General features: G+C 40.0%; 1 protein-coding gene across 21 annotated transcripts in view; it reads left to right on the top strand.

Annotated features, from left to right (window-relative positions):
* The window catches only part of GBF1 (golgi brefeldin A resistant guanine nucleotide exchange factor 1), a 135,161-nt gene that overhangs the window by 28,147 nt on the left and 87,864 nt on the right, over positions 1 to 19,150 (top strand). The window contains exon 2 of one of the 21 annotated variants that reach the window (XM_063670198.1): positions 6,250 to 6,332. The exons of the other annotated variants lie outside the window; for them this stretch is intronic. The gene's annotated coding sequence lies outside the window, so the exon portion shown is untranslated. The remainder of the gene's footprint in view (positions 1 to 6,249; positions 6,333 to 19,150) is intronic. 21 annotated transcript variants of the gene reach the window in all.

The raw sequence follows: 19,150 nt of genomic DNA on the forward strand, positions 1-19,150 counted from the left end.
TATTTAGATGGTTGTTTCTGGATGAATCAGCTTTTGCCAGGCAGAGATTAATTTGAGCCTATTTGAGTCGTTATAATCCTGGAAAATATTAGAGTAAGTATTCTTCCCCCAAGGACATAAGAATTGTGGAAGTAATTATGACTGATTAGTCACTTTGCACCTTATCCCTTTTATGTGATGCTATGCAGATTGTTTAGACATATCATGTTAGACGTGGCCACCCTTTTGAATCATTTTGGTGGGCTGAGGGAATCATTTGTCCTCGAAGACTCCAAAAGAGCATCTTCTCCAGGAACTTTTCTGTTAGTGGAAGTTCAACAAATATTTCTTGATTACTTACTGTGTGCCAGAAACGGAACTAGGTTCTAGGGACCTAGTTTTCAAGGAGGCTGACACAGTTCCTGTTCTCATAGTTTATGGTCTAGTGGGCTGGTGATTTGAGAAGCTCTGGAATTTGAGCAGACAACTGGGCACTAGTTTGAAGTCTGCCAGTTTCCACATGTGACCTCAGGAAATTGTTGTATGCTTTGGTTTGCTGAAAGAGGTTCTAGGATGGTCAAAAGAATAGCATTGGTGTTGTCCACATTGTCCGTCCCACCCCCACCCTCTGCCCTAGCCCTGCCTGTCTGGCAGTGACCCTGGAAATTCTGTGCATGGCAGCTTCATTAGCTGCTTTTAGGGCCTTGAATGTCTTATAGTTGATTAGTATATTAAAAAATTTTTTTTCACCTATAATATGTTCTATGATATGATTAGTCTCTTTATATTGGCCTTTGATTAATCAATCTATGCATCACAGAACTGAACTGACCACAGTTGAACCATAGGATAAGTTATCAATGGCTGATAGTTTTTTCTAATAAAATTCAACTTTGCATTTGAGTCCTCTTTGGCTTGGGCTTCTGACACAATTTTTAGGATATTGAAGTCTAGAGGTGCAAAACAAAGATTTTTTTTTTTTTTTTTTTTTTTTTTTTGAGAGGGAGTCTCACTCTGTCACCCAGGCTGGAGTACAGTGGCGCGATCTTTCTTTGCTCACTGCAACTTCTGCCTCCCGGGCTCAAGTAATTATCCTGCCTCAGCCTCCCAAGTAGCTGGGATTACAGGCACCCACCACCACGCCCGGCTAATTTTTGTATTTTTAGTAGTGACAGGGTTTCACCATGTTGGCCAGGCTGGTCTTGAACTCCCTTCCTCAGGTGATCTGCCTGCGTTGGCCTCCCAAAGTGCTGGGATTACAGGTGTGATCCACTACACCGGGGCTTTTTTTGTTTGTTTGTTTGTTTTGTTTTGTTTTTTGAGACAGAATCTTGCTCTGTTGCCCAGGCTGGAGTGCAGCGGTGCAATCTCCTGCCCTCAAGTGATCCACCGGCCTCAGCCTCCCAAAGTGCTGGGATTACAGGCATGAGCCACTGCGCCCCGCCAAAAACAGATTTTAGTAGCTGTTTACCTTATGGTGCTAAAAGAATGAGGAAAGCTGTTTTTTTCCAGCCAGGGTCTAATAGTCCCAGTTCACAAATAACAAAAGTGTTTTTTAGTAGCAGCCTACTACCTTTAGCCCAAGGGTCTCATGTGAGGAAAGTAGTACCAAAACCCTTGTAACTTTGAACAGGATTTGGCTTCATAATCAATAGAACATTTCATCATATATTTGTCTTTTGAATCCCAGAGAAAGCACCTAGAAGTAGCCTTTGGGAGCATTGGGACCTCAGAGAGACCGTCCCCTTGTGTAGGAATAGTATTCCTAGAATTTTCAAGGGTAGAAAGAGGTGGTGAGGCAGTGAAGCAGTTAAACAGTGGTTAAGAACTTTCTAAAAGAGAAAGTTGGAGTGAATGTTGGAGTACAAATGTAGTCCACAAAAAGACCCGTGACCTATCATTTGCTTGAATGGCTTATCGTGTTCTGAATTTAAAGTGCAGTTCTTTCTCCTTTGCCTCTTTTTTTCTGGGATGAATCTATATCCAAGTTACATTATTTAATACCTACCATAGCTAAATACTTTTTGTGACCAGAGTCTGTTGACTCTGATAGGATCCTGGTTCCCTCTGGCCTGGGAAAAGAAGTTCTTGGTTCAGTCCACCTGGACAGAAGCATTGTAGGGAAAACAGTCAAAGGAAAATGGACTTCGGTTCTCAGACTCCAAGTAGGTCTCATTAATCCTCCCAAGTGAGCCAAGACTAATCAGTTTCATTTCCGGGGTTTTAAATAATGTTTCTGGGCTGGGCGTGGTGGCTCATGCCTGTAATCCCAGCACTTTGGGAGGCCGAGGCAGGTGGATCACCTGAGGTCAGGAGTTCTAGACCAGCCTGGCCAACGTGGTGAAACCTCATCTCTATTAAAAATACGAAAATTAGCCGGGCATGGGTGTGAGCACCTGTAATCCCAGCTACTGGGGAGGCTGAGGCAGGAGAATCGCTTGAACCCAGGAGGTGGAGATTGCTGTGAGCTGAGATCGCACCACTGTACTCCAGCCTGGGCAATGGAGGGAGACTCTGTCTCCAAAAAAAGGCCTGGCGCGGTGGCTCATGCCTGTAATCCCAGCACTTTGGGAGGCCGAGGCGGGCGGATCACAAGGTCAGGAGATCGAGACCATCCTGGCTAACACAGTGAAACCCTGTCTCTACTGAAAAAAACAAAAAATTAGCTGGACATGGTGGCGGGCACCTATAGTCACAGCTACTCAGGAGGCTGAGGCAAGAGAATCGCTTGAACCTGGGAGGTGGAGGTTGCAGTGAGCTGAGATTGCACCACTGCACTCCAGCCTGGGCGACAGAGCTAGACTCTGCCTCAAAAAAAAAAAAAAAAAGTTTCTGTTGCCAAGGTTCTATAAGGAAGAAAATGAGTAGTGCTTGCCTTTAGTAGAACTGCTTTTTATTTAGAGAATGGGAGATGGTGCCAGGGTCCTAAGTAATCCTGGGTAGGCTGTAGGCTCAGTAGTCAACAAAATGGGTTGTGTGCATGTAGTAAAGGAAGGTAGAGAATGGGAAATATTTGAGTTGGCAATAGTCTAACAAAAGCTTCAAAGGGAAGGAAAAAGTTGGCTACTAGAGGTTGTTTTACTGCTATTTAGAATGTGAATTCATCCCTATTTCCTTTACCTAATTGGTATCAGGACATTTAATCAAATGAACAGATGGTAAATTTTCTTGAATTTTTATTTTGAAATAATTTCAAATTTAAAGGTGCAAGAATAATAGGTCTCCCATATGTCCTTTTGCTACTTACACACACACACACACACACGTACGTATGTATGTATGTATGTATGTATAGACATAAAATTATTTTTTGGCTGGGCACAGTGGTTCACCGATATAATTCCAGCACTTTGGAAGGCCAAGATGAGAGGATCACTTGAGCTCAGGAATTTGAGATTATCCTGGGCTTAGGTAGACTCCATCTCCACAAAAAATTAAAAAGCCAGGTGTAGTGGTGTGTGCCTGCTGTTCCAGCTACTTGGAAGGCTGAGGTAAGAGGATCACTTAAATCTGGGAGGTGAAGGCTGAAGTGAGCTGTGATCATGCCAACTGCATTCCACCATGGGTGACAGAGTTAGACCCTGTCTCAAAAAAGAAAAGTACATAAATAAATAAATTTTTCTAAATCATTTGAGACTAGGTTATATACATTGTGACTTTTTTTTTTTTTTTTCAGACAGTCTCGCTCTGTCACCCAGGCTGGAGTGCAATAGCGTGATCTCGGCTCACCTCCCGGGTTCAACCGATTCTCCCTGCCTCAGCCTCCTGAGTAGCTAGGATTACAGGCGCCCGCCACCACGCCCAGCTAATTTTTGTATTTTTAGTAGAGACAGGGTTTCGCCATGATGGCCAGGCTGGTCTTTAACTCATGACCACAGGTGATCTGCCCACCTCGGCCTCCCAAAGTGCTGGGATTACAGGCGTGAGCCACCGCGCACAGCCTATCATGATCTTTTATCCCTTAATACTTCAGTGCATATTTCCTAAGAACAAGGATATTCTCTTACTAATTTAAGTATAGTTATCAAATTCAAGAAATTTAGCATTGATACAATAATTTACTATTCGTATTCCAATTTTGTCAATAAACTTTTATTGTTTGTTTGTTTGTTTTCCCCTTCAGCCAAGGATCACAAATTACATTTAGTTGTCACGTTTCTTTAGTCTCCTTTAATCTGGGACAGTTCTTTAGCTTCTCTTTATGCTTCATGACATTAGCATTAAAAACATTTTTTTTTTTAATTTTTTCAGCCAGTGGTTTATGCCTGTAATTCTAGCATTTTGGGAGGCCAAGGCAGGAGGGTCGCTTGAGGCCAGGAGTTTGAGACCAGCTTTCGCAACATAGTGAGAACTCATTGCTTCAAAAAATAAAAAAAATTAGCTGGGCATGGTGGCGTGTGCCTGTAGTCCCAGCTACTCAGGAGGCTGAGGTGGGAGGATTGCTCGAGCCCAGGATTTCGAAGCTGCAGTGAGCTGTGATCATGCCACTGCATTCCAGCCTGGGTGATTAAGAAAACAAACAAAAAAACATTAAACAAAAACACTTTTTTTTTTTTTTTTTTTAGAGTTATGGAGTTATCTGTAACTCTGTAACTGTTTAACAGAGTCTGGTGGTGGGATCGTAGCTTACTGCAGCCTAGAACTCCTAGCCTCAACTGGTCCTCCTGCCTTGGTCTTCCAAAGTGATGGAATTACAGGCATGAGCCACCACAGCCAGCTGACATTGACATTTTTTATAACTACAGACCAGTTCATGTCTATGTTCTTTCTTTTTAAAAAATTGATCCCTTATAATTATACTTATTTATTGGTTACATGTGATATTTTGATACATGAGTACAATGTGTAATGATCACATCAGAGTATTTAGGATATCCATCACCTCAAACATTTGTCGTTTCTTTGTGTTGGGAACATTTCACATCTTCTCTTATAGCTATTTGGAAATATACAGCAAATTATTGTTAACTATAGTCACCCTAATTTATTTATTTCTTTCAAGAATATTTCTCATTTTGGGTTTGTCTGATGTTTTCTCATGATTAGATTCAGGTGGTGTGTGTCTATCGTGAATCTGTAATATATACCACTACTGATATAGTGTCCTTCTCAGGGTATCACAACTGCAGGTGCTGTTCATTGGTGATACTAATTTTGATCATCTGGTCAAGTGTTAATCTGATTTATTTACTGTATAGATGTTATTTCCCCTTGCAACTAATAAGCAATCTGTAGGGAAACACTTGAAGATCATACTCCTCTTTAAACTTTCCCTCTGATACCTAACATACGTTGATAATTCTTGCCTGAACCAATTTCTGGTTGCAGTTATGGTGAAATTTGAGTGGTTGCTTAAAATACTTGTTCTTAGGTGGACACAAACTGTCTTTCTAGCTTGCTTCTGTTTGTTTCTCTTCCTATAAGAAACACAATTGCATACCCTAAAGATCTATATTTTTTTATGTCTAAATCTAGTAACTAAAAAGAGTTGAAAATTGGAAAAAGGTTTGGCTCAATGAGGTTTGACTTGGAACTTGGTCATTTGTTAGAATGGCCACATCACCCAGTGGAATTTGTTCTCCAGTCAACCAACAGCATAAGTGCTTTTTCTCTAAGCCAGACTGACAACAGCCATGTGAAGTGGATTCTTTTTTTAAAATTTACTCCCTCTTTTAATAAGTGGGATTTGCTATGAATTTATCATTATATTTCAGCTTTTGCTCTCAAATCTATTTTAATAGCTTGATTCATCTTATTAAGAACTTCCACTTAAGCTTTAACAAAATCCATAAAGTTTGGAAATGCCCATTGTCCAGGAGCTTTAAGAGAGAAAAGGTTAGGAGAAACGTTTTCCTGTTCTCCTTTTCTATCATTTTTTTCTTTCCTTCCCTCTTATTTTTCTGCATTTTTTCCTTGTGCTTTTCCTTTCATTCCTTTGAAGCATGATTAGGATGCATGACTGAGCCTCCAAAAGCAGAGAGAAAAAGAAGTATTGCTTCTTGAGACTCAGGTTTTTTATTGTTATTACTACGGAGAATAGGCTAATGATATGATAATTATGACTATTACTAATGAATGCCTTATCAGCTATCAGCTATGTTTCTTCGAGGGAACCTTGCCCTCAAAAAAAGTGGCTTACGCCTGTAATGACCAGCATTTTGGGAGGGCAAGGCAAGAGGATTGCTTGAGCTCAGGAGTTTGAAACCAGCCTGAGTAACTTGTGAGACCTCATCTCTACTAAATTTTTTTTTTTTTTTTTTAATTAACCAGGCATGGTGGCACACACCAGTAGTCCCAGCTACTTGAGAGGCTGAGGCAGGAGGATCTCTTGAACCCCAGAAATCAAGGCTGCAGTGAGTAATAATGGCACGACTGCACTCTAGCCTGGGTGACAGAGGAGTCCCTCTCTTAAAAAAAAAAAAAAGAGAGAGAGAGAGAAATAAGTAGAGACAAAAGAAAACAACTAGAGAGTCAGAAAGAGGAAAGGGGCAGAAGTAAAGAACTTGGGGATGGGGAGGCAAGGGTAGGAGAGAAGGACCAAGAATACAGAACTACTAAAATAGGAAAATGGGAGTCAGCTCTAACATTTACCTTTATCCAGTCCAGTGTGTGGGTTTTACCCTTTCAGTAGAATATACTATGAGATAGGATGAGATGGGGTGAATGAAATTGTCCCATCTTTGACTCATCGGATCTGTCTACCTGGAACTGAAGGTTTTACCCTGTAATGTGACTTGATAGCCTGATCCTAGTGGGTTGGGTAGGAAGAGGCTATTAAGTGATGTGTTTTGGCTTGCTAGCATTAACAGAGTTATTTTTAACCTCCCATTTCAATCTCTTCATTGTTCAGGTTCCTCTGCTGGCTACCATGAGAGCAGTCAAAATTAGCAACTATATAAAATGAAGTACCTCTTGTCTCCCCAGTCACTTCCAAAATAAACAGGGAGTAATACTGTCCATATTTTGTCTCACTTTACTCTGAAGGCTAGCAATAGAGGAAGCATGGATTAGTGTGTAGTGATTTCTAGGCTCTGCCCTCTGGACAGATTCCCCTCTGAGTGTTCCAGTTGAGTGACAGGACCATGTGGCAGGAGTGCAGCTGGAAGTATATCATCGGCAGATTTGGGTTGGGTAAATATAGCAGGAGCAGGATGTCAGTGTGGGAGATGGATTGTTCTGGGAAAGGAAGTGTTGTCTTTCGTCTGAGAAACAATTTCCTGCACTTCTGGGACTTTTGCTTTCTTCTTTTTCTTTTTTTTCCCAGGGCAGAGCAGGAGTTGGCAGGGGATGGGTACACTTGCTGAATTCTATCTCTGGATGTCTGCGTGTTTCTACATTTGAAGTTGGGAGTAGTAGGGATCAGATCTGTTTCAGCCAGTTAGGAAATGGACCAATAAATTATCATACCCATGCCTTAAGTTTCACTTTTTGAAGTTTTAAATTAAAGCACCTATCTGCTTAGAGCCTCTTTTTAAAAAGTTACTGTTCTTTTAGTGAAATAGGTTGAGAGGCAAAAATAATTACATGAAGAAAATCAACTCTATTGCAAGTCAGACATGAGGCACCAGCTGGCAGGAAACAGCTGGGATATTTCTGGGGGCTAGACTCTTCCATACCAGGACTTAACTCTTCAAGTGATCTCTGTTATCTGAGCTACTTAAGATAGCTACCTGCCTTACCAACAATCTGCATAAAATACTAAATCTACTAAATTATGTGATATTTTACAATTGACTAGAACTTTATAATTTATAAAGTGGTTTTTCATTATAGCCTTTCAATTTTAGAATCTATAAAGCACATAAATTATAATCTATAAATTATATTTTTATAAATTATCTATAAATTATATTTATATAAATTATATTATAACTTAGACTCATATATATAATCTATAATAGATTATTTCTATAAACATATTTATAGAAAAGTTGTAAAGAAGTTCTCATCTATCCAATGCCCAGTTTCCCCTATTATTAACATCTTACATTAATATGACACATTTGTCACAATGAACAAATATTGATTCGTCATTAATTAAAGTCCATACTTTATTCAGATTTCATTAGGTTTTTACTTAATGACCTTTTTCTGTTCAAGGATTCCATCTAGGATACCACATTACATTTAGTCATCACATCTTGTTAGGTTCCACTAGGCTGTAACAGTTTGCCTGTATTCTTTTCTTTTTTCTTTTTCTTTCTTTTATTTTTTTTTGAGACGGAGTCTCGCTGTGTCGCCCAGGCTGGAGTACAGTGGCGTGATCTCCGCTCACTGCAAGCTCCGCCTCCCAGGTTCATGCCATTCTCCTGCCTCAGCCTCCCCAGTAGCTGAGACTACAGGCGCCCACCACCACTCCCGGCTAATTTTTTTTTGTATTTTTTAGTAGAGATGGGGTTTCACCGTGTTAGCCAGGATGGTCTCGATCTCCTGACCTTGTGATCCGCCTGCCTCGGCCTCTCAAAATGCTGGGATTACAAGCATGAGCCACCGCGCCCGGCCGCCTGTATTCTTTGCAAGTTTCACAAAAACTCACAAGATAGACTGTGCCTTTATTAATATTCCCCTTTTACAGATAAAACTCAGGTTCCAGAAAAATTAAGTAACATTTTCAAGGTTACACAGTAAAAGCTTCTTTTAAAGTGTGATTATGATTTGGAAAAAGGCGATGAGGTTATTTATTTGCTTTTCATGTGAATAAGGGCAGACTTACAGCTAACCTTCAGGTGGGCCATTTACTGAAGAGGAACAAGAGATAGAGGTGAGTCTAGCTTGTTCCTGGACTCTTCTGTCTTGCTGGAGACAAATTAACATTATTATTTTAATCACAATTATTTGGGGAAAACCCCTTTCTCTTTGATTCTGCTATGCCTACCAAAGGAACTGATGGCAGAAAATCCTGAGTTAGCCTTGTTCCCTGGCAACAGACTTCAGGCTGCTTACTGGTCCCTGTTGTTGGATACCAGGTTCAGTAGGAAAGTCTGCTGAGAGTATAGCATGAACACTAACCGAACTAGCCTATTTCCAGCACGTGTGGCGGTAACTATCTGGGAATAGGAACATGAGTTTTTAAATTCCAGTGTCTAATTGGGTAGGCTGAAGTTCTGGCTTGGAGTTAGGAGATTCACAGAACTGCAGTGCTAAGAGATAGTAGAAAAATTTAAAAATTCAGTAAGACATGGCACTTACTGACTCTGAATGCTCTGTCCGGAGGGATGAGTAAAGGGGAGAGGTGAGAGGAGGTAAAGTAGCGTGTTACTAATGATCCTAGATACTATTAAAAGATTATCACAAGGAGGTGGAAACTATTGAGGTGCAAACCATCAGTTCTTAAGGTAAGGAGTCACTCATCTTGCCCAGAGAAGTAGTAGTAAAGATAGTACCTGGATCCTAAAAGGTAACTTTTAAAGTACTTCAACCTAAGCTGACAGAGGGTTGGCAGTTTATTGATACCCTTAACAACCACTTGTTAGTAGAGCCATTTTAATGGAAAGGGAATTATTCTCCGTTTATGCTTTTATTATATGTAGCTATGAGCATAGAAGCTGGTTTGGACCCTCTGGTGACTATTGCCCTCTTTGGTAAACTCTTGAGGCCAGGAAGGGCCTGGCTTTATCTCCAAAAGGAAGCTGTGGAAATAGCAATGAGCAAAACAATGAGAAAGAGCTTTAGAAAATTTGCAAATATTGTGTATCTTCATGGCGTGATGGAATGGGATTAGGACAGGGGAGAAAGTATAAACCACCAATTACAGGAGTCTTTAAGGGTTTGGGTGACTGAGGCCTTCTCCTAGGGGGCTGGGAGGTTGTTGATGACAGCAAAGATGTAACAGGTATTGAATACTAGAGGATAGACCTCATACTCTGAAAATGCTTTTGCCTCAACAATTTGAAAGAGAAATATGAAAGACAAAGTGACAATATGAAAAATGACTATTCAAAGTGCTTCTACCAGTAAGTCTTGTCTGTTAGCAAGTTGTAACCTGTAGGTAGGGGGAAAACGTGGGAGGATCTCTTATTCAGAATGCAAAACAGGAGACAGTGAAGTACCTGTGTTTCCAAAGAACTCCGAATTGAGCTGTGGTGGAAAAGGAGGAAATTTCTTACTGTGGTCTTGTATAATGTGAAATCTTTGTGAAGTCTCAATAGATGTTAAGTCTCCAAGGTGGGGAGACTTTGTAGCAGCTAAAGAAGCTTAGGTTCAGTGAACCTCCAGTGGGAATACAGACAGAGATGTCCACTGACATTTCTGCAACCAGTTTTGGTGAGTGGAAAGCAAGTAGGTAAGTTTCACTTTTTGCAAGAATCCCAAGTGACCCTTTGTACTATGGACTGAGGTACCCGCTTGTCTCTACGAAAACTATAGAGGAGACATGACAGGCTTTAACTGGAAATTGTTCATGGTTTCTTAGAAGGGAAGCTCATATCCTGTTAAAGCACTTTAGAAAAATAAAGTCAAATTAAAGAGGATTTTTACTTGCATTTTCAAGAGCTTTTTTAAAAAATTGAAGTGAAATGCATATAACATCAAATTAACCATTTTAAAGTGAAACAATATAGTGGCATTTAGTACATTCACAATGTACTCTATCTAATTCCAAAACATTTTCATCACCCCAAAAGGAAATCCTGTACCCATTAAGCCATTGCTCCACACTTTCCCTTCCCCTCCAGCCCCTGGTAGCCATCCATCTGCATTCTGTCTCTGTAAATTTACCTATTCTGGATATTTCATATCAATGGAAATCATATAATATGTGACCTTTTATGTCTGGCTTCTTTCTCTTAGCATAATGTTTTTGAGGGTCATCCATGCTGTAACATGAATCAGCACTTCAATTCTTTTTAGGATTGAATAATATTCCATTGTGTGTGTATACCACAATTTGTTCATCCATTCATTCGCTGATGGACATTTGGACCATTTCTTCCTTTTGGCAATTATGAATAGTGCTGCTAGGGACATGTGTGTACATGTATTTGAGTATCTGTTTTCAATTCCTTTGGATATATACCTAGGACTGGAATTGCTGGGTTATATGGTAATTCTATGTTTAACTTTTTGAGTAACTGCCAAACAGTTTTCTATAGCAGCTGAACCTATTACATTCCCACCAAGAATGCATGAGGGTTCCAGTTTTTCCACATCCTTACGAACACTTGTTATTTGTGTTTGTTTGTTTTATATAGCTTCAAAGGCTTTTGAGACTGGATAGTACTTTGATGATAAAGCTCCTTTCAGTTCTTATGGATCTTCTGACATGCTTCTCTCCTGAAATAACTGGATGGCTCTTCTGGGCCAAATAAGGTATTGAGGTTTTAGCTTTTATACTAAAGGATTACTTTGTTCCAAAATTTGCAATAAACAGCGAACACAGATTTTACAGATTTTACAGGTTGCCTAGACAGGGTCAAATTCTGACTTGCCAGAAGAAGAGTGTCAGTTACACTTTGGGTCTTGGAAGTAGTTGGTGGTATTTCTGGTTTCATTTGCCATCAGAATCCTGGACCAGGCAATAGGCTAGGTCTTGCTGACTATACAGGTAGCTCAGTTTGCTTACAGATTACCAGCTTATCTTCCTGCTTACAGAATAACCTTCTGGGGAGGGAGTTAACTCTAATTCCTGATAAATGACTGGCTCTTTTTAAGGTGCTATATAAACTGAATTTGGATGTTACTTCGCCACTACTTACAATGATATTATATACAGATATTAAAACTCTAATGTTCCCATCTCCTTACTGTGTGGCTGGGTGGTTTCTTATTTTGATGTCTTCTACATCAAACTGTTGAGTTCCTAAGTGTTCTCTTCTTACCCCTCTCTTTTTTAGTCTCTCAGTTTCTACTTCTTGCATCTATATATTTTGTGATTTGTCTAATAGTAGTCACTGTGATTAATGTTTTAGTTTGTTTTTCTTTTGTGCAAATTATTTTCTTGTGAAAGGTGAAAATTAGTTTTTTCTTGTGAAAGGAGAAAACTGGTACAGAAATCTAGGATGCTGGAACTTCTAGCTCTCTCAGTTTTTTCTAGAATTGTAGCTTTCCTTCTTTTTTTTCTTTGACTGTTTTCTCCAGTTTATATGTTGAGTGGTAGGTTTTTCTAACTTTTAGAAAAAAATTGTTTTGCTATTTAATGTGTTTGCTGTATTTCCTTGAAATATTGTAAATCAGAATACATTTTAGTGTTTATTGCTGCCATTGGTTGCTTTAAAAAAAAAAGGTTGAACCTGTTTTCAAAGTAAACAGAAAATTGTAGCCTCTGCTTACCTTCCTCCTTTCCCCACCACAATACACAGTGGTGTTGGGTTTGCAAATTCATCCTAACCATTTGATCAAAGTCAGGCTTCAAACAAGGCTTTATAGTGAGGTGTCGTGAATGACAGGTATGTCTGGATTTGGCCTTGAGAGATTTGGGGATGTAAAAGCATGGGTTTTTTTTTTTTTTTTTTCTGTCTTTCTTTCTCTTCTCCTAATGTACCGTGGTCTATAATAGGTTGAGTTGTAACATTCATTAAACCACTCCTCACATTCCCTGTTTTCAAAGCTTATCAGGATGACTTTGATTTAGTTATTTGGAACCAAAAAGGCAGTTTGTGGAGCCTGGTCTGGAGCTGTGTAGCAGTAATATATCAGAGATCAGACGTAGGTCCCAGTGGGATTATTCCTCGGGATTTATTTGCCTGGAAGTACACACAGGAGCCAAATGGTATGTATGGAAAGCTTTGCTGGAATGCAAATTGGACACATTTTGTTGGGACCTGTAGGGGATTTTCACTGCTTCATAATTTTTCAAAGGTTTGTTATACATCAGACAGTCACTGCCTCTTCTTTAAATCTTTAAATCCCCCCTCTTTTTCCTGTTGTAAAGGTCAGATTTTTTTTGACAACTGTGTGCAGGAACAAGATTTGCTAAATCCCTTCATTTTTATTCATACAAATATCGGAATTCAGTGAGCATCAGTTATTCCAGCATTTAGAGGTAAGGAAAACTCAGGGAGAATCTTGTGAATCTCAGCTTTGTGCTAGGCATATATCTCTGGGGATAAATTTGCTGCCTCAACTTTAACCCCTTGACTGCTCTGATGTGAGATGACACCCTTACGGTGGCTGCCTTGTATGTGAAACCTACCCTTAACTAACCCCCATTTATGGCTGTAGGATATATAATATAATTACCGGGAGGGGACTGTGTTAGACTCTTCTGATGGGGCCTTTTTGGCTGTGACAAGCCTTAGATTACTGTTGGAAGAGAAGGACAATTCATTCCCTCCAGTGAAGCCCCTTCTTTAGGCATATTTAGCTTTTAATGGTATCATAGGCAATAACCACTTTTAATTTGCAGATGATTCTTTCTCAGCCGGTAAATGAAATAATGATATTAAAATGGTACATTTCCCCGTCAAACTTGCTTAGTTTGATGTTATGTTATTATGTTATCTATTGCTGGGTAACAAATTACCCCAACAAATTACCTCTCCTACCCATCTATCGCTGGGTAGCAAAATTACCCCCCAAAATGTGACAGCTTAAAATTAAAAAAAAAAAATTTCACACAGTTTCTTTTCTTTTCTTTTCTTTTTCTGAGATGAGGTCTCACTGTGTTTCCCAGGCTAGTCTCAAACTCCTGGGCTCAAGTGATCCTCCCACCTTGGCCTCCCAAAGTGCTGGGATTACAGGCATGAGCCACTGCACCTGGCCTATTTGACACAGTTTCTAAGGGTCAGGAATCTGGGAGCTGCTTAGCTAGTGGTTCTGGCTTAGGGTCTCTCAAGATGTCAGCCAGGGCAGCAGTCATTTGAAGGGGTGGGCTGGAAGATCCATTTCCAAGTTCATTCATGTGGTTGTTGGCCAGAGGCCTCAGTTCCTCACAATGTGGGCCTCTCAGTAGGACTGCTCACAGCATGGAAACTAGATTCTCCATAGGTGAATGATCTGAGAGAGAGCAGAAGCCACACTTTGTTTTCTGACCCTACCTCAGAAGTAAACCTCAGGAGTAACCATCACTCCTGCTATATTATATTAGTCACATAGACCAACCTAGATACATAAAGATGTAATCATTGGGGACATCACTGGGAGTCATCTTGGAGGCTGGCCTTCCAGGAAGTTAAATGGAAATTTTTAGATGTTCACTGGGACTTAAATATTGATTTTTTTTAATTTGAAAAATTTTGTTCTCCCCAGTCAGCCCTGTCTCCCTGTCTTCTCCCAAACCTTTATGTCTCTGAAATTGTCCAATATGTATATGGCAAATATGTATGTGAATACTGCTTTAACATGGTAATCTCTTTCTCTTCCTTTGCTATCTCAGCCATAAGCGCTAGTAAAAACTTTCTGTTTTTCTAAAGCAAGCCAGTAAGCACGATCGATCTACCTCCTCTACCCCTATTTTGCTGGGACATCCATGGCAGCTGGTCAAAGGAGCCTTCTGCTCATGAGAGCACTTCAGCTGGATTCAGATAATCCTTTGTGGTTCCTCTACCTATTTACCACTGATCCTCTAAAATTTGGTGCAAATGAACTAGACTGACTAGAGTTACAGTGTTACCATGTTTTTTTCAGACTGATATATAATGATATAATGATATGAGCTCTTTTTGGATTCTATCCAGGATCTCCAAAATGGAGATAAAGACCTAATGCTTGGGAGTGATTTAAAAACGAAATTACTTGTTTGTCACTAGATAGATTCATCTGGTCCTTTGTATACCAGTCAGGTAAGAGCCTTAGGAGTTGACTGCCTGTGGTGGCTCACACCTGTAATTGCAGCATTTTGGGACGCTGAGGCGGGTGGATTACTTGTGGCCAGGAGTTTGAGACCAGCCTGGCTAACAAAGTGAAACCCCATCTCAACTGAAAATACAAAAAAATTATCTGGGTGTGGTGGCACACGCTTGTAATCCCAGCTACTTGGAAGGCTGAGACATGAGAATCACTTGAACCCAGGAAGCAGAGGTTACAGTGAGCCAAGATCATGCCACTGCACTCCAGTCTGGGTGACAGAGCGAGACTCTGTCTCAGAAGAAGAAAAAAAAAAAAAAAAGCCTAGGAGTTATTTACTATTCTTCATGTTTCTAGGACAAGCAAGTCGATAGCCACAGTGATGAGGAATGCACAGGCAGACCCTAAAGCTAACCAGGGACACTGTCCTGCCTCTGTGTTTGGTAATCATTCCAGCTATGCAGTTTCATTGATGTCTTTTCCCTCCTTGGTACATACCTTACTCTATACCTGATAATAGAAATCTGTGTGAGAATATACTTATTCAGCTCTTGGTGACAGAAGGTGGGTGGAAGTGTGGGGCAGGGAACAGGGGTGAGGTTGTTAAAAAGGAGAATCAGTTTACTTTTTCAAAATTCTGGAAGCCAGACATGGTGGCATGCGCCTGTAATCCCAGCTACTTGGGAGGCTAAGGCAAGAGGATCATTTGAGTCCAGGTGTTTGAGACTAGCCTGAGCAACATAGTGAGACCCTATCTCAAAACAAACAAAAATTCCAGAGCATCTTTGGCTTCCTAGGAAATAGCCTAAGGCTGTAAATAAACCCTGGCCTCGTATTCCTGTTGTCATTTATTGGCCTAGTAGACAATTCATAACTGGGAAAATCCTTTGGGTGTTTTTTTGATTTAGGTTTTATTGAATCAGAGATGTTCCAGAATTGTGTTTAACTGGTTCTATTAGAAGACTATAAATAAAAGTAACAAAGCAGGCAAACAAGAACAAAAACGTTTGTGCCATAAAATCACTATTTAGGCCAGGTGTGGTGGCTCATGCCTATAATTCCAGCACTTTGAGAGAGGCCTAGGCAGGCGGATTGCTTGAGCACAGGAGGAGTTCAAGACCAGCCTGGGCAACATAATGGGACCCCCGTCTGTAGAAAAAAAAATTTTAATTAGCTGGGCGTGGTGGCAAGTGCCTGTAGTCCCAGCTACTGAGGAGGCTGTGACAGGAGGATTGCTTGAGCCCAGGAGGTCAAGACTTCAAGTGAGCCATAATCATGCCACTTTCCAGCCTGGGCAACAGAGTGAGACCCTGTCTCAAGAAAAACACAAAAATCACTATTTACCTTCTCTAACCCTTATCATTATGTAAACATAGTTTAATAGTTTAATCAGTATGCCTTATTATTTTTTATTCCTTTTATTCATTTAGTATCTTTTTTAAAGTATGTTTTTATAGGCACTCTAGAACCTTGCTGAAATTGACTCAGAATACTCTTCAGTGGGGCCAGAAGTTCTTAGCATTATTTCATACAGAATTTTCCATGCATTTACCTAATGTATTTATCATCTTTAATGACATTATAAAAATACATTGAACCAGAATGCCATAGATTAACTATCCTTTTAAAATTTTGATTCATTATATGTAGTAGAACCTTATCTCTGTATTGATAACAGTGTTTTTCTTTTTCTTTTTTATATTTTTAATTTTTAATTTAATTTAAGTTTTCAGACAGGGTCTCTGTCACCCAGGCTGGAGTGCAGTAGTGCGATCACAGCTCACTGCAGCCTTGACCGCCTGGGCTTAGGTGATCCTCCATCTCAGCCTTGCTGAGTATCTGGGACTACAGGTGTGTGCCGCCACTCCTGGCTAATTTTTATATATTAATATTTTGTAGAGATGGGTTTTTGCCATGTTTCCCAGGCTAGTCTCAAACTCCTGGGCTAAAGCAATCCACCTGCCTGAGCCTCCCAAAGCGTTGGGATTACAGGTGTGAGCCACCACACCCAGCCTGCTTTTCTTTTATTTTCTCAAAGTAATAGTCCCATTAGTAGAGTGGGTTTTGTAGCTATGCTACATCCTATATTGAGTTTTCTAACTTCTCTTTAATTTTGCTAATTTAATTGACAAGATGATGCTTTTATAATTTGTTTCACATTTCTTTAATTACTAGCATTTTCTCAAGTGTTTTACTGTTTGGGGTTTTTCCTATTGAATTATCTGTTCTTGTCTCTTGGCCACTTATTGGACAGAAGTTGGATGGGAACCTTTCGGATTTGTATTACATGTATCAGGTTCTTTCGTATCTGGATAGTGTGTTTTTTATTGCCAAGTCTCTTTTTTTTTTTTCTATTACTATGAGCTATTCACTGCTTGTTTGTTTGTTTGTTTGTTTTAAATAATACCCAGACTGGTCTGAGACTATGGGCTATTTCAAACCTAAATAGGTAGTGGTATTTTTTATCCTTTCAGAGAAGTGCATCAACTAGTTTATTTGCATTTGAAGTGTAGAAATGAGAGGTCCTGGCTGAACTTTTGGCATGGGAGCAGTGTGTGTGTGGAGAGCAGGCTATCCATGATAGGAGGGGAGTTGAGGACAAGGCTGACACCAGGCCTATAAATACTCTAAGGTTTAGCTTTGTACTTTGAAATAGGAATTAGGTCACTTTTATTGTCTTCCCCAAACTTTTTACTGGTTGGCTGTGGAGAAAAGGCATTAGGACTTTTAGAGGAAATGTTACTGTTTCCAGCTCTCAGAAAGGTGGAAAGTGCTGATATTGGTCAGCTCTTACTCTTGTTTTCTCATTTCTGTTAGACTGAGGTGACCAAATGGAAAGTGTGGGAGTGGAGACTTGATATTTGGCTTCCTAAGTAAGAAATGGAATTCTGAACAGTGAAAGACCTTGCCTGTATCCCTTTGCCGTGTCACCATGCCTTGGACAGATGGATGGGGAGCTAGTTACCCAGCATCTGTCATTCTCCTTACCATTGACAAAGGTTCTCTTACCTTTATGATAGGCTGCTGTGTCTAGTCATTCTAACTGGCCTCTCTGCAGAGGCACCCAAACCCCTAGAACTTTTCTTTTTTTTTTTTTTTTTTTGAGAGGGAGTCTCTCTCTGTCGCCCAGGCTAGAGTGCGGTGGCACGATCTCAGCTCACTGCAAGCTCCACCTCCCGGGTTCACGCCATTCTCCTGCCTCAGCCTCCTGAGTAGCTGGGACTACAGGTACCCACCACCACGCTCAGCTAATTTTTTGTATTTTTAGTCGAGATGGGGTTTCACTGTGTTAGCCTGGATGGTCTCGATCTCTTGACCTTGTGATCTGCCTGCCTCGGCCTCCCAAAGTGCTGGGATTACAGGCGTGAGCCACTGTACCCGGCCCCTAGAACTTTTTCTAAGGTCTTAGTTTCTAGTATTCTCTTTGGCCTTTCCATTTTCTTCTCTAAAATAAGAAAATTCTGGAATCTCTGGGACAAACAGAAAAGAAAAAAAAAATTAATGATAAAAAAATAAGAAAATTGGACCAAACAATCTCTTAAGTATGATGTGTGTATGTACTTGTTAATTAAACACAGGGCCTTGCTGTGACACCCGCCCCGGCTGGAGTGAGTGGCACAATCATGCAATACTTCACTACAGCCTTGAACTCCTGGGTTCAAGCAATTCTGCCTCAGCCTCTCCAGTAGCTGGGGCTACAGGTGTGTGCCACCATTCTCGGCTACTTTATTTTTTCATATTTTTAGAGATAGGGTTCTCGCCACTTCTGCCCAGGCTGGCCTTGAACTCCTGCCTCAAGTGTTCTTCTCACCTTGGTCTCCTAAAGTGCTGGGATTGCAGGCATGAGCCACTATGCCTGGCTCAAATGATCTCTAAAGTCCCTAAAGTCCTAAGATTTTTTGGAGTTTGATGTCTTCCCACACAAGTTTTGAAATACTTTCAGAGAGATTCTATTCCATATGAATGTCATTACAATTTTAATGAAAATTTTGATGTAGCAATATTATAGAATATATTTTAAAGGGTAAATATACACAATCTTCTGTGCATTTTGAGATAGTCTAACTTTATAATTTTCCTTTGTCTTTCTGTTGTCCAGTTGTCAGTTTTCAGATAAATTCTGCTTCAAACTTGTTATGTAAGCTTCTATTGGGCATTTAGTTTCAAATTACTGTTTCCAAAATCTTTGTATTTCTTTAAATTTTCAATCATTCTTAAAAATAGATTAATATTGCATGAATGTCAAGAGAACCTCTTCTATTTTCATTTAAAAATTTTAATCATTAAAATATACTACAGTGTCACTATATTAATTTATCTGAAGATGCATCAGTGTACAGTCGGGTGCTGCATAACAACATTTCAGTCAACAATGGACCCCATACATGATAGTGGGCCCATAAGATTATAATGGAGGTAAAAAATCCCTATCACTTAGTGATGTTGTAGC

The sequence above is a fragment of the Pongo pygmaeus genome, chromosome 8, assembly GCF_028885625.2.
Source record: "Pongo pygmaeus isolate AG05252 chromosome 8, NHGRI_mPonPyg2-v2.0_pri, whole genome shotgun sequence".
In the NCBI taxonomy this organism is placed as follows: Eukaryota; Metazoa; Chordata; class Mammalia; order Primates; family Hominidae; genus Pongo; species Pongo pygmaeus.